Source organism: Lepidochelys kempii, chromosome 7 (assembly GCF_965140285.1).
Source record: "Lepidochelys kempii isolate rLepKem1 chromosome 7, rLepKem1.hap1, whole genome shotgun sequence".
NCBI lineage: Eukaryota > Metazoa > Chordata > Testudines > Cheloniidae > Lepidochelys > Lepidochelys kempii.
Genome location: NC_136386.1, coordinates 63,150,439 through 63,167,368, shown reverse-complemented (window position 1 = coordinate 63,167,368; position 16,930 = coordinate 63,150,439). Strand labels below are relative to the sequence as shown.

The 16,930-nt window shown below is 41.0% G+C and overlaps 1 long non-coding RNA gene across 1 annotated transcript in view; it reads right to left on the bottom strand.

Annotated features, from left to right (window-relative positions):
- Positions 1-16,930, bottom strand: part of LOC144930741 (uncharacterized) — a 210,296-nt gene that overhangs the window by 81,473 nt on the left and 111,893 nt on the right. The window lies entirely within an intron of this gene.

Genomic DNA, 16,930 nt, shown 5'->3' with positions numbered 1-16,930 from the left:
CCCCACTGCAAAGCCACAGGGCCGGCACACAGCACCCTCTTTGACTACCCGCGAAAGAGGGTGCTGTGCGCTGGCCCGGCGCTCCATTTGCACACTGCCGCCAAGCACCTGTGGTGCTGGTTCCTCTCCACTCGGCCCAGTCCCTGCTCCTCTCAGCCAGTGGGCCCAGGGCTGCCTTCTCCCTGCCCCCTTTCCCACACCCACTTGCTGCTCCACTCGCCAGCTGAGAGCTCCTGCCAGTGATCTAGCCCTCAGCGATGCAGCTCCGTTCCGGCCCCACCTCCTCCCCCCAATGGCTCCTACCACTTGGTGAAGCGAGCATTGGGGAGATTCAGCAGCAGGCCAGGGGATTTCTGGCTGCCACACACAGTGGACAGCTGGGCTCCCCTGTAGCGCAACCCCTGCCTCCTCCCTAGGCTCTCAGGCCCCTGCCAGGCCAGGGACAACACTGATGGGACGGTGCTGTGCTCCTGGCTCCCCCGCCTCATGTGCCCACCCCGGCCCCACCATTATTCAAATGCAGAGGCCAGGAAACACCATGGGGGTCCCAGACTATGCAGGGCAGGAACCGGCAGCAGCACTCAGTGGATGGATACCCCAACCAGTGGGTGCTCCTCGCTCCATGTAAGCCCCCTCTTCCCAGGCCCCATGGAGCAACTGCAGTCCCTTCGCCCCATGCCCCCAACAGAGCCCCTGGGGGAGACTGGACCTCCCCCAGCCTCAGCCCCCCAGGTCTGGGGAGGGATGCAGGTTGGGTCCAGGGTCAAGTCCAATTTGAAGGGTTGGCCTGGTCTTTTGGGGGTACAGCTGGTCCTGTTCCTATTCTCTGTGCCCCTCTGCCGGGGGCAGCGGGGGGGAGGACTAGAAAGACTAGTATGAATAATGACACTGTAAATAAAATGTATTAAAATTTCTCATTTTTTATTTTTCAAGTGTTTTAAATAGTTCTTAAATTCACCCCAATTTCATACAGAAATTTAATTTAATTTAATTTAAATTTAACCCCACACACACACACAGTCCCCCCCCAACACACACACAAGGGGAACATTTCCAAGCCAAGCAGGGGAGAACTTGGCAGGAAGGAAATGCAAGGCAATTTTTCTTCAAATTTCTGTGAACATTCAGTAGACTTTCCTCTGCTGATGCCTTTTCTTTTTTTCTCTTTAGGATCAACTTTAAAAAAAATCAGGACTTTTGAAACAAAAATATATACACTATTTAACTGCAGCTTTGGGAAATTCTAATCACCACAGAAAACATTTTGAATTATAATGAAATTAATATTGAGCTAGAAATAATTGTTCTAGACAAAGACAACAATATATTATATTTTAATACTTCCAGACAGATTGTGGTCCCCGCTCTTGTCTCTTTGTGCTGTTCTAGTGGACTGGAAAGCTACCTTAAGCAGTCTATGAGGGGGAAGGGAAGAATACTTAGCAAGCATAGAGCCACCACAGTAGGCTCTGCGCCATTCTTATGCCCCAGGTAGTCCTTGCAACAACCCAAGGTAAAAACGTCCAGTTTAGGGACATGGCTGGAGCACACTGTCCTCTAGCAATCTCCACCAGTATAACAGACCCCAGGTGGCACTGTAAATTAGAATAGTTCTGACGCTGCTCTAATTTGCATTGAGGAGCCAAACTGGTCCCAGCCATCCCCAGGCTTGGGAAGAGAAAAAGGGTGGCATAAAGCACCTTAGTACTCCCATTTCACCTGTGCTGAACACTACTATATGCTTGAGGACTGAGACCTCTAGACTTAATCTCCCTACTTTTAGACACACTAGCAGCCCACATATACTTTCACTAATGTCAGCAGTGTCCAGCTAGAAATAGAACAGAATCTGAACCACGCTGGTGAAATGTCTTGTATTAAAGAGATGCACGCCACTTCCCAAGTCACTGAGATGTATTTCAAATTTGTGTCTCTTACTCTTAACAGGGTGTTTACTTGTAAACAGGGATGGGGGGCACTTTCTTTTACACACTGCTGTGAGGGTCCATGAGTAACAAGCTGCTTTAAGCAACTTCTCTCAGAACCCTTGACTTGGTTATGTGGAAAGAACTGCACTGTGTGAAGGAATCTATCTTTACCTAAGTGTTTTTCTATAGCACCCATAATTGTAGCACCTACAGAGAGCATTAAGGAAAATATGAACTTTTCTATGGAGGATGGAAGGCCACTTCCTTACATCACAGCAGCAAGGTTTTTAATTTTATTCTTATCCAAGTTGCGTTTTTCCAAAGCCTTGAGTAGCTGCACAATTGTTTTCATGATTATAGACTTCAATCCTATAATATGTATATGGGTCATACAAAAAGATAGAAAAATAGGGGAACTCTTCAATTACCACACAAAGATCCCATGAGAGCACTGTTATACTACTGGGGGCGCTGAAGGGGCTCAGTTTTTCTACTCGTTTACAGAGATGCCGCGTATTTCAGATCGCTAACCCACTTCAAAATATTTCATTTGTATACAGAAGGCAGAACTTACTGCTCCCGATGGAAGAGTTTGGCCAGATAGCGTAAAATAATATAGAGGAGGCAAGTTCTAGGATCTTGCTCTTTGGGCTTGCAGAAGTCAGTAAATTTTTGCCACTTAGAACAGTCAATGTTATTTGTAACTGTCAGAGGAAGAGAAATCTGTAATTGTTAAGAGGGAAGAAGCCTGTGCAAATTCTTCCCCGTGCAAAGTGAACAGTCAATCACTTTTATAAGGACAGGAACAACTGAAACTATCCATTCGTATACTTTCCTTTAGTCAACAATATTACCTTTAGTAATCTGGGGAATGTGCATCCATAAATTACAGAAAGTGTTATTGCATTGCTGAATAAACAGCAACATTTCCATCAGCAGCAGTGGCAGCCCCACAAAGGTATAACAAACAGACTCAATCATTTTCTTGTCAAGCTTTGCAATGACTGCAGAGTTTACTGCTGGAGATAATGTTGCTTTCCTCAGCATTGTGTGCCAAACTGCAAACTGCTTATTAAAACAAAACCTCTTTTTCTGAGCAGCATGAGTTGGATAATCACTTATTGCACTCAAGAAAAAACAGGTTTGATGCCCAGAGGTGGTTAGCAATCAAGCACATGCATTAACATTTGGTTTGCAAAAACTGGTTAAAAAAAATAAATGGTCTAAAACGGAATTATAAGAACAAATGCCCCAGGTTGATCATTTTTCCAGTTATACATTGTTCCTTGATAATGTATTTCAAACTAGTCCACTATGGCTTTAAAAGAGAAATTGGTGAACTAAGTTAAAGTAGCAGTGAAATATAATCACTGCATCGAATTTAGAAGTGCTCTTTTTAAAAGATGCATATTTTTTTTAAAGATGAACAACTGTATGGCATCTTTGCATTCCAACTGCAGGTGGTAACTTGCTTTATAGGGAGGGGAAGAAGTAAAACTTAAAAACTAGTCAACTGTATCCAAGATATTTCTGTAGCATGCATCTATTATTACTATCCAAAGAAACAGCGTGGCATAACTAAGTCAACCAATACCCTTTAAACCCCCAGTTCAATTTTCCTGGCTTAAAACAGATTGACAACCATTTTACTTGGCTGAATAACAGGAAAGCCTGAAACCCAAATGAGCAAGCTCTGCCATGTCAAGAAAGCAGTGCTCTAAGGCAAGCCTTTATTCTTGATTTTAAAAGGGCTTCTACAATGCTCTTTTTCCCTTTTCATTTTCTTTTCATAATAGATTTGAGATCTATTAATATCAAGGTGGGTAGACAGCCTTCTCCTTGGCATCTTGATATTGCCAATTTCCTTGTGGCACTGAGGTATCAGCTGTTCAAGAGGAAAGCATATACTTTCAACATCCAGAAAATAGTGATCTGCAGACTTTATTATGAACTTTGAACACAGTTCAAACAAGCAAAAAAAGGGAATTTGAAAGGGCAGCGTTAATTCTGGCACTTGACACTCAATTTTAACAAGCATATATATAAGTGAAATCCAACCCATTGTGATACTGAACGTATTTTCAAATATTAACAACGCTCAAGAACCCAACTGGTGAAACATTTCACAAGTTCAAACCTTTGAGGTCCTGAAACTTTTGACTCCAGTCCCGCCAGCATGTAGGTGTTTTCAAAAACGTTATTCAAAGTCCAATTGCTAAACTTACATTTAATGGGTGGACAGCAACTAGCATAGCTCCACTGGTGTCAACCAAAATATTAGACAAACAAAGCTACAACAGTTTGCAACAGTTGATTGTACCCCTGCCTGAAACCAGAGTATGCTCAACTAATGCAAATCTCAGCTTTCCTTGTCTACACTCCAATTTTTCACTAATTATGCAATCAGAAACCAGTAGCCAATGTAGATGCATTGATGCAAACTCCAGACAAGGACTTTGAGCCATTTTAGAGTTTGCTGGCATTGAAGCATTTTACTTGGATTAAGGACATACCCCATGTTTTGGCATTTCAGACTTCTACATCAAATACGTGTGTGTCAGTGCAATAATCAATTAAATGTATTAATGAAAAATACCACCTTATACTTATATAATGCTCTATGAACATGGGAGGAAATTTAACCCCAACTGCAGGACTTCTGCCAGGACCAGTCTACAGAGGGAAGGGGGGTGGGGGGTTGGAAGGGGAAAGAATCACTAACCTACAAAGTAAAGACCAACTTTCCTCTCTGCTTTCATCTTTACATTCCCTTTGCTCTTCACTTTTAATTATTTTCATTCTTATGCCTCTGTCTTATTTCCCCCCTTTTCACTTCCCTCCCCTGCAAACCTATACACCAGAATACTTTCTCTTCCCCCTTATTCCTGTCTCTGCCCCCACTCCTGGGGTTCTCCATTCTCTTACATGCTCCCTTTGCTTTCCTGTTTGCTTTTTCCCCACTCCAAATGTTAGCTCTACCATCTGCTTCCCCCTGCTAGACTCATTCTATTTTGCCCCCACCTTTTCATATTTTTTTCCCAATCCCTGAAGTCTTGGTATCCTTCCTGCCAAGTGTATAGCACCTGATTCCGTCTTTCCACCTGTCTCCTCCTTCCCACTCCTGCTTTTGTCCATATCCCTTGCTCTTCACCTCCCTCCATCTACCTACTTCTATCCCAGATCATGTTCATCTCCCACTCCCTCACCTGGGAAACAAGTGGGACAACTGTGTGCACCAACAGATAGCAAGAGAAGCATCAGAGGCAAGAGAAAGCCTTTAGAGTTAAAAATCCTAGAGGAGATGGCGACGGGAGCCTCAGCACAAGTTTTCAGTAAGAAAACTAGTGCTGGGCCCCAAGACAAGAAGAGGTCTGTTTCTGTAAGTATCGGCTCAGAAATGAATATTGCAGAACAGCCATTTTCAAAGAGAATAATTGTCCCATATCTACTTTGAACTGTTACAACTCTGTCAGCATCTCAACATATTCCATTCCTAAACAAATGCAATAATGCGTTCATCCTTATTACCTTTAACACACATCATAATCAAAGTGATTAAATAACAGAGACTTGGTGGGATAACTCACATGACTGGAGTACTGTCATGGATGGATATAAACTGTTCAGGAAGGACAGGCAGGGCAGAAAAGGTGGGGGAGTTGCATTGTATATAAGGGAGCAGTATGACTGCTCAGAGCTCAAGTATGAAACTACAGAAAAACCTGAGAGTCTCTGCATTAAGTTCAGAAGTGTGAGCAACAAGGGTGATGTCGTGGTGGGAGTCTGCTATAGACCACCGGACCAGGGGGATGAGGTGGACGAGGCTTTCTTCAGGCAACTCACGGAAGTTACTAGATCGCAGGCCCTGGTTCTCATGGGAGACTTCCATCACCCTGATATCACCTGGGAGAGCAATACAGCGGTGCACAGACAATCTAGGAAGTTTTTGGAAAGTGTATGGGACAATTTCCTGGTGCAAGTGCTGGAGGAACCAATTAGGAGCAGAGCTCTTCTTGACCTTTTGCTCACAAACCGGGACAAATTAGTAGGGGAAGCAAAAGTGGACAGGAACCTGGGAGGTCATGAGATGGTCAAGTTCAGGATCCTGACACAGGGAAGAAAGGAGAGCAGCAGAATACGGACCCTGGACTTCAGAAAAGTAGACTTTGACTCCCTCAGGGAACTGATGGGCAGGATTCTCTGGGAGAATAACATGAGGGGGAAAGGAGTCCAGGAGAGCTGGCTGTATTTTAAAGAATCCTTATTGAGGTTACAGGGACAAACCATCCCGATGAGTAGAAAAAAATAGTAAATATGCCAGGCGACCAGCTTGGCTTAACAGTGAAATCCTTGCTGATCTTAAACACAAAAAAGAAGCTTACAAGAAGTGGAAGATTGGACATATGACCAGGGAAGAGTATAAAAATCTTGCTCAGGAATGCAGGAGTGAAATCAGGAGGGCCAAATCACACCTGGAGTTGCAACTAGCAACAGATGTTAAGAACAACAAGAAGGGTTTCTTCAGGTATGTTAGCAACAAGAAGAAAGTCAAGGAAAGTATGGGCCCCTTACTGAATGAGGGAGGCAACCTAGTAACAGAGGATGTGGAAAAAGCTAATGTACTCAGTGCTTTTTTTGCCTCTGTCTTCACGAACAAGGTCAGCTCCCAGACTGCTGCACTGGGCAGCACAGCATGGGGAGGAGGTGACCAGCCCTCTGTGGAGAAAGAAGTGGTTCAGGACTATTTAGAAAAGCTGGACAAGCACAAGTCCATGGGGCCGGATGTGCTACATCCAAGAGTGCTAAAGGAGTTGGCGGATGTGATTGCAGAGCCATTGGCCATTATCTTTGAAAACTCATGGCGATTGGGGGAAGTCCTGGATGACTGGAAGAAGTCTAATGTAGTGCCCATCTTTAAAAAAGGGAAGAAGGAGGATCCTGGGAACTGCAAGCCAGTCAGCCTCACCTCAGTCCCTGGAAAAATCATGGAGCAGATCCTCAAGGAATCAATTCTGAAGCACTTAGAGGAGAGGAGAGTGATCAGGAACAATCAGCATGGATTCACCAAGGGCTAGTCATGCCTGACTAATCTAATTGCCTTCTATGACAAGATAACTGGCTCTGTGGATGAAGGGAAAGCAGTGGATGTGTTGTTCCTTGATTTTAGCAAAGCTTTTGACACGGTCTCCCACAGTATTCTTGCCAGCAAGTTAAAGAAGTATGGGCTGGATGAATGGACTATAAGGTGGATAGAAAGTTGGCTAGATTGTCAGGCTCAATGGGTAGTGATCAATGGCTTCATGTCTAGTTGGCAGCCAGTATCAAGCGGAGTGCTCCAAGGGTCAGTCCTGGGACCGGTTTTGTTCAAAATCTTCATAAATGATCTGGAGGATGGTGTGGATTGCACCCTCAGCAAGTTTGCAGATGACACTAAATTGGGAGGAGAGGTAGATACGCTGGAGGGTAGGGATAGGATACAGAGGGACCTAGACAAATTAGAGGATTGGGGCAAAAGAAATCTGATGAGGTTCAACAAGGACAAGTGCAGAGTCCCGCACTTAGGACGGAAGAATCCCATGCACCGCTACAGACTAGGGACCAAATGGCTCGGCAGCAGTTCTGCAGAAAAGGACTGAGGGGTTACAGTGGATGAGAAGCTGGATATGAGTCAACAGTGTGCCCTTGTTGCCAAGAAGGCCAATGCCATTTTGGGATGTGTAAGTAGGGGCATTGCCAGCAGATCGAGGGACATGATCGTTCCCCTCTATTCGACATTGGTGAGGCCTCATCTGGAGTACTCTGTCCAGTTTTGGGCCCCACACTACAAGAAGGATGTGGAAAAATTGGAAAAAGTCCAGCGGAGAGCAACAAAAATGATTAGGGAACTGGAACACATGACTTATGAGGAGAGGCTGAGGGAACTGGGATTGTTTAGTCTGCGAAAGAGAAGAATGAGGGGGGATTTGATAGCTGCTTTCAACGACCTGAAAGGGGGTTCCAAAGAGGATGGATCTAGACCGTTCTCCGTGGTAGCAGATGACAGAACATGGAGCAATGGTCTCAAGTTGCAGTGGGGGAGGTTTAATATTAGGATATTAGGAAAAACTTTTTCACTAGGAAGGTGGTGAAACACTGGAATGCGTTACCTAGGGAGGTGGTGGAATCTCCTTCCCTAGAAGTTTTTACGGTCAGGCTTGACAAAGCCCTGGCTGGGATGATTTAGTTGGGGATTGGTCCTGCTTTGAGCAGCGGATTGGACTAGATGACCTCCTGAGGTCCCTTCCAACCCCGATATTCTATGATTCTATGTAAATAATAAAAAAAACAGAGTATTGGAAATCTCACCTGCTTCCCAAAAGTTCCAAAGTCTCTCCCAATTCCTATCATCATCTACTGAAATGCCCTAATGATTCTTTGGCTACTTGTTAACAAAAGAATCCAAAAGGTGCTAATCTCATTATCGCCTTGTCCGCAGTTCTTGTCAGAACTTGTTGGCCATTAATGACTTGCTGTGGTAGTCAATCAGAACCCTATGAAGTACCCAAAAATATCAACAAAAATGTTTAGTTTATTGGAAGTTTTTTGCCTGCTAAAATAGCAGGTAGCCAGTAAATGCTATAGAATGCTTAATTGGGTAGCTCCAACTTATGTAACAGTTTTTTTTTAATAGTTTCCCAGAAATGATTGCATTATTTTAAATAGTTTAGTCATGAAGTGATTCCAAAATGTTTCAAGTAAATTCAAATTCCTAATTTATTATTTGATCCTGCCAATGCTGTAAAGTAATTATCAGATGAAAAACACCAGAATTGTTAGAGTTCCACTTAACAAATGCTAAAGCACATGTATTCCCATTACTCCAACTGTAGATGTAATTTAAACAATACATATTTCCAACCCAAAATCAGAGCATATCTGGGACAATGTTCCCTTCTCTTGCTGACTTCAAACTCAGACACAGGAATATCTGAGAATATGCAAAGTCTCACAAGTGCTAACATATTTAGCAAATATGAGTGAACATTACAGCAGAGCAATTTTATATGAGAACATGAAATCAAGTTAATATGATTTTATTTGTGGTATGAAATACTTCAAAAATAGTGCAATAAAAAGTAAACAGATATTGTGGAAGAATAAAAAGTTAAATAGACAATCAGATGTATAAAAGGGAGGAAATCAACTGTTAAGTAGTCTTCATGCAGCAGAGACTAACTTGTAGAAGAAAAAATGTCTAAGACCTTCAAAACAGGGTGCTTAAAATCAGGCTCTTAAGTGAGTTAGAAAATGAATTAAACTTGCATTGAGGTCTTCTGAAAATCCCATTCTAATCCACTTTTAGGCACCTAAATTAAGTGGCCTGATTGTCAAGGATGCTGGGCCCTCAAAGGGCTCCCATTAAAGCAGAGTATGCTGCTGATTCTGAAAGTCAGGCAATTTATTTAGGCCTAAATGTGGATTAAGGATGGGATTTTCAGAAGTGCTCAGTGCTAACTCACCTCCCATGAAAGACAATGGGAGTTTTTAAATCATTTACTTCATTTTTTTAAATTATGGGCAACAATGTAAGCAGAGTTAGGCCATCACTGCACTGTTCTGAAAATCCCATTTTTGAAGCTTAAGACCATGATCTTCAAAAATGGGTGCGTAAAGTTAGGCTTACAAGCAGGAGCACGTAAGGGATACAACATCAGCTTCATAGACCTACTGGCACTGGAAAATGATCTTTCCTTGCAGATATGAACACGAACAGTGTTAAAATCAAGGCAGGTTATAGCTATGTTCGTAAGTCATTTCAGCAGCCACAGATCAATTTCACTCACTATCATCTCGCTAGTACAATCGAGAATGAAATGGAATATTCCAAAGTTCTTCAGCAAACTCTGCAACAAGGCATACACTATCCTTAGACTCTGAGGAGGACCACTTTTCTTTGGGAGGTGAGTTTAAGACATCTGAAAAGGGGAGCCAAGTTTAGATCACTTAGGCCTTGTCTCCACTACAGAGTTAAGTCAACTTAAGTTATGTCGATCTTATGCCGCTTAAATTACATCAGTTGTGCACGTCCATACAACGCTACATCGTCTCCTGCTACAAACTGTGACTAAGTAATGTGCAGGAACTTAGATACGTGGTGCCTTTTATTCACAAGAAATGTACTGACTAGGTCCAGGTGCATGTGTGATCAAAATTACACACATTTTTCAAGTTAAAAAAAAAATATCTGAAACTGACACTCATCTAATCCATTCTGACCCAGAAAAACAAAGACCAGCTTGTGAAACACACAGATTTTGTAAAGTCTATATGTCAACATATTTCGGCTGTGCTGGATCAGGGAGGAAGTGAAGTAAACACCAGATTCCAGGAACCTTCTAAAAGAATGACCTGCCAGTGAGCCACTGCACACACTTCATCCTCCCTTGCTCTCTTTTCCTGATCAACTGCACTGGAATCTATATTAGCGTCATTGGAGTCAGCTTGTTGAATGTAATCATTACAGTTGGAACTTTATTTTGCCATTGCTCTCCAAGTATTTAGCAAAAAGACACTTGCTCATTTTGCTGAATAATCCAAAATGTGGAAAACGCAGATAAAAGTCTCCTGTGTTCGTCATTCAGCATTATAAGTTATGATAAACTAAAACAATAGGCGCAAGGAGGCAGAGTTGGCAATTAGACTGGAAACCATATTTGAACTAGTCACCATGAGCTGTAACAGCAGAACAGTTGGGTGGCACAAAACAAAAGTGAAGGTCAACTTGTTTTGGTTGAGTTGACAAGAATATAGTTGATATGAGTTACAGAATTATCGTCAGTTACTTTAGTAGTAACTGTATCAGTGAAATACTACATTAATCACAGGCTGAACATGTCTGGGGGAAAAATATGTGTAATTTATTTGAAGGCCCTTTAACAACTTTTATCACTTTTAAAATGGTTTTATCTGTGTAAATAATATCCAGTATACTTAAGTGAAATGAAAATGGAAAATGTTTTTAAAAAGTTTCTTTTTAATGTCTATACTATTTGAATGTATGAAAAGTTTACATCCGTTTTTATTACAGTTGATTGCTGAACTGACAGGGAGGAAAAAAAAAATATTTCCAGGTTTCCCTCCACTAGCACATTAACGAAAAGTATTTTTTAACTATTGCTCTGAACTGAAACGGAAACATCACATTTTGAAAGAACAGCTCTGACTTTATCTCTACTGACAATGAACAACGTCAGGCTTTACTTGTATTTTGAAAAATGAAGGGCCTCTTCTGATCTCATATTATTCCAGTTTATTCTGCAAAATCAGATTATGTACATGCATGCACATCAGCTGATTTTACAAGCTATGTTCTCAGACAATCTGTATTAGCAATAGGCCAGGTTTTGGGGGTTGCAAAAACTTTTGCCTTTAAGGTAATTTTTTCCTCATGTACTTTAAACTGACCAGCCAGGATTTTCAAATATTGGCTGCCCAATCAGAGATATATTAATGGGACTAATGTTCAGAGGATATGTGCATAGAACTTTCTGAAAAATCAGTCCCCTTTAAGAGGTCTCTAGTTTGGTATCCAAAATCAGTAGTGGCTTTTGAAAGTATTGACCACTGTCTTTTCAAAGTTTTCAGAGTAGCAGCCATGTTAGTCTGTATTTGCAAAAAGAAAAGGAGTACCTGTGGCACCTTAGAGACTAACAAATTTATTTGAGCATAAGCTGTAGCTCACGAAAGCTTATGCTCAAATAAATTTGTTAGTCTCTAAGGTGCCACAAGTACGCCTTTCCTTTTTGTCTTTTCAGAGATCATTCAAAATTATTTCACCCATATTTTTCTATTTGAAGGGAGGCCTGTGCTATACAATATAAATAAAATAGCTCCTAACATCTAAGCTGACAATCTTCTATGATTGTGAGATTTATATAGGACGTATATGCCGCATTTTGTATTTCATTAGCATTTCTCTCTGTTCCCCTCTCCCTCCCCACACACAGTGTCTCTCCTAAATTAAAGAAGAAACCAATAATTTTCAAGGTAGAGTTGAACTTTCGACCCTTCACTGCAGAAGTGGGAACAAAGTTAGATACCACACAAGTAAGTTCACGTATGAAATTCTGTTTATCTTTAAAATATCACCACCTACTTTTCTGTCTTTAAAAAAAAAAACACCAATTTTTTGTGACAGGTTTCTGAGTGGTAGCCGTGTTAGTCTGTATCAGCAAAAACAAGGAGTCCTTGTGGTACTGTAAAGACTAACAAATGTATTTGGGCATAAGCTTTCGTGGGCTAAAACCCACTTCATCAGATGCATGGAGTGGAAAATACAGTAGGCAGGTATTTACATCTGATGAAGTGGGTTCTAGCTCACGTTGTTTTTGCAATTTTTTTGAGAGACCACTAAAGTTTCCTAACCAGCTAAAGGGGAAAAAAAAAAAAAAAAAAAGAGGAAGAAACATGGGTTTAATCAAGCTACACACATGAAAACAAGATGGTCAGTAATCAAATCTGATACTTGCCATAGTATAAAAACTAGGCTGAAATTTTATTAGTTAGAGATAGAGGCTCAATAATTTACATGAGCATCTACACCTTTTCTGGCTTTGGGGATTGTAGTTTGGTATTTCAGCTATTTGTAGAATACAAGGTAACAGTCACCCAAGCCAAAAAGTGGTAGGATTTTCAGAGACCAAGTTATTATTATGTGAAACGTTCTCTTCTTCATGAGACTTTTAAAAATGGAATGAATTGCCTAGACAGGTTGTGGAATCTCCATCATTGGAGATTTTTAAGAGCAGGTTAGACAAACACCTGTCCGGAATGGTCTAGATAATATTTAGTCCTGCCATGAGTGAGGGGACTGGACTAGATGACCTCTTGAGGTCCCTTCCAGTCCTATGATTCTAAACCAAAAACAGGCACACATACATATAGGTCAGCACAGAAAATCTAAAGAGCAACTGAGTGGAGCTGAATCAAACTTAAATTCATCTTTGCGTGCAAGACAAATATACAGCATTCATATAGCCAGCAAATGTATCCATGGTATATCTAATATGAGCCGACCTTCAGCTACTGAGTTCAAAGCTAACACGCATCCTCATGCCCACCCAGAGTGGGTCAGGGATTTTTTCTTCTTGTATTTATGTACATTGAAAAAGTTAATATGAAGAACGTACAAGTCCATTCTGAAAACACAAGAAAAGATATTGTGCAGCATATGAAATCTACTGAATAAGTTAATGATTCTTCTATTTGTTCCTAAAAAGCACCAACTGACATTTGATTTTAAGGTTCAAAGATCGAACTGTATAGGAAATGTGGGATGTACTGGGCTCGTTTTTCTCTAATCAGATAAGTATTTTATTGGTGCCCCATAATCCTTTTAAGTTGCCTCCAAACCAAAGTTAGTCTCATGATGCAGTTCTTCATCCTACAGCTCAGCTCTCAGCATTTCTCTTGCCCCCATTTGATTAGGATTTAGCCTATGCTGACAGATTATCTCTGGAAAGGCCCCTGGCTGTGCCAAAAAGAACAAGTTAAGCGAAGGATTAACCAATATACTCTCACTAATGCAGTCAAACTGTCACCAAGATCAAAGACTTCCACAAGAGACAGAAAGCAATTTCAGCAAATGTCCCTCAATAAATTAATGCAAAAATACATGAACAATCAAACTGTGTCTGAGTGAAAGAATACAGAATTCTGCTTTCACCTCTCAGAACACTGTCTTCGTATTTTAAACTGTTTATTCTTTAAAAAAAAACACTTTTGTCTCACTAGAAGTGCCAAGAAGACAGAAGACATTGAAGGAAAATCCAAAGTCTTACCCCGGTTTAATATTCTTACAATAGGAAAGCATGAAACAAGTGATGAGCATTATATAAAGAACCAAAATGGATAGACTCTTCATAATGTCAACAGTAGCTGAAGCTTCCCTTTGCCAGTAAGAAATTCATAATTATGGCCTAGAATATGTTTGATTTAATGCTTTGTGTATCAGTCCTATGAAGAAATCATCATGACAGATATAAATTAATACCTCATATTTTTAGGGCACAAGATCTAAATGTTATAAGCAAATATTTAGTTGGTAGAAGGATCAACGTTTACAGAACTGTTTGGGTGTATGCATATTTTAATGTCTCTCTTAATAAACGGTGACATGTTAAACCAAAACAAGATAGATGGGCATCAGAGACAAGCTGATGGGAGCATAACCCAGACTAGGATTTAGCACCAAATTCTTAGTCACAGAAACAAAGCAGGAGAGTGACTTGGCATATTCTGGAAGTAAATTCAGGATGTCACATTCCAACCTTTCCTACCAGCCAATCAGTGATCCAGCAATGAAATCAACTCTGATGGAAAAAACACACTCACTCTCCTGGTGATAGGGAAGCAATTTTAATAGCTTCTAGCAAGAAAAGGCTGAGGGGATATAGAACTAGATAAAAATAAGTGAATACGACTGATACATGCCTGAACAGATTTGCCCTTGTCTGCATACTGCAGCTTCACAACCCTGCTCTTCTGGATACCTTGCCTCTGGTCTGTCCAGAATGAGATCTTTTCTGGCATGGTTTTCTTCCTGGAACATGGTGACTTGGAAGCAGCAAAACATGCTCTGTGCATCTTCCACTGCAATAGCTAACTTCAGTGGATGTACCTTGTAAATGCAAGGGTATCTCAGGGGACTCACACAATACTCCATAAGTCAAACACGCTATCCCGCGCACAGTCCAAAAAATTGCATCCAAATATTGGCCCTGGAATTTATATGCTGTGATATGAATGGGAAGATAACATTGTTTTTTAAAAATTGCTAATGTATAACAATAAAAGTGTATAAAAAAAAGCTTTGTGATGCAGAAATCTAGTTTGTTTAAAAATGGCCAGACCAATGCAGATTTACCCAGAAAATACAACTGGGGGAATGACATAAACTGGAAGAAACATTACAGGTTTTAAAAGAAAAAAAGCAAAAATATAAAATGACGACAGTGTATCCTGACAATGTTCTGTTTAATAATGGCCATATTAAATCTGAAGGGTTTGTGCCTCCAATACATTGAAAATAAAGCAGAAGTTAATGAACAATAGCAACATTACTCTTTGGTTAAGCACTTACGATCACCTAGTGTATTGCCTATCCGGTTTGTATTGTCTGTTTAGACCATAAGCAACTATTCAGAATGGTCACATGTGTCTTGGAGAAGCACTGGGTATGCTGCCAGCACTTAATAATAATAATAATAATGTAATGTATTCATTAGTGATCTAAAAAGAAGGAGTACACCGAGCATTAATGAAATCCAAGAATAGAAGTTGCAAGACAGAAATAATATCAGGGTCTAAAAGAAACGTGGCACTTACAACACGTAGTGCATGTATGAAGCTCTTATTTCCTATAAACTGCCTTGCAAACAAAGCTGAATATCTAAACTTGCACCAAGCTCCACACCGACACACCCCTATGCCCACACGTAGTCCACTGATGTCATGTGCCTGCAAAAACCTCATTACACATTTTTATACAGTAGGTTTACCAATTTATAGGACGATACAGCCAGATCATCCTCTAAGCAGAGGACTCCTACAAAGGAACTGGAAATTCAGAGTTCTCACTTGTTCATTCCATTGCGGAAAGTAGGATTTTGATGCCGATGCCATTACCATGACACCACCACCACCACCACTTTGCAGATACAACATAAAGCAATTTCATCCAAGGATCTCAAAAAGTGTGCCACAAAAGTATTTATAGATTGTGCTCCCTACTGTACATCCACCAATTCCCCTGCATACATAAACTCAGTCACCTGAAAATTGAGGCAAATAAAATTAGAAGGCATGTTAGACAACATGGGTCTTAACCTCGTAACGTCGACAGATCCCAGTTGCCAGTGGACAGGATTGAACCTGAGGCCTCTGGAGCTTAGTGCATGAGCCGCTACTGCGTGAGCTAAAAGCCAAGTGGCTGTTAGCTAAGGCTGTAGAGCAAACTCATTTTATTTCTCTCTTTAAGTGGTCTCAGCACCACTAGATGGGACAGAACACCACACCCAGGAAGTGTGTGGGTTACACTTGCTCTGCCTTTTTGTCTCATCTGCAAGTGGCGAGGGGCGAGCAGTGAAACTTATTAGTATCTGTAGGAGAGAGCAATACCCTCAGCATCCCTCTGAGAACTAGAAATGAAATGCACAAGTTAAGTGCAAAGTATAATTTATTAATACGTTTTGACAGGAGTTTAAGTGATCTTAAAACAAAAAGGAACCAATTTAATAATTTACATTTTATACACATTTCCCACGGAAACGTAACATTCCAGATGTCTGGCCTTTCAGCCTAACAATGGCCATATAACACTGTACCACACCACTCCCTCTAACCAGCAGGCCGACAACGAATTCCATATCCTAATTTGCCAGATTGCCTCCCTCCAGCAATTCCTCTCCTCCTCCCACCGCAATACATTTTTTCCACAAGGCTCACAAGTGGATTATCTCTCAGAATTAGAGCTGATTAGAAAATTGTCCCTCCCAGCAGAAAATCTGGAGTTTTCAACAGAAAATTGAAGACAAATAGTTCAGCCAAAATCCAAAATATTTTGATTTTAGAAATTCAACCACAGTGGCTTTGGCTCCCATTCTCCTCGATAGGCCAAGCTACCTGGTCAGATTAAATCTATCATGATGCATTATCGTGATGGCCCCTCTTGGTGACTGACATCAGTACACTGTGGCAGTCGCATGGCTGTAGTGCATCATGGGAGATGAAATCCAACTGGGGAACCCAGCCCATAAATGAGAATGAACAGGAGGCACCTGAACTGCATCAACCATGAACGATCAGCTGCGTTTCAGAATCTAAATATTTTCAAGGATTCACTTTTTGAACAAACAAATTGAAATTTTCCACAGAAAATGTTTTGTGAAAAATCACTTTTAATCAAAATAACCATGTTTCCATTTAAAAGAGTTATGGTCAGTGGTGAGCTGGAGCCGGTTCGC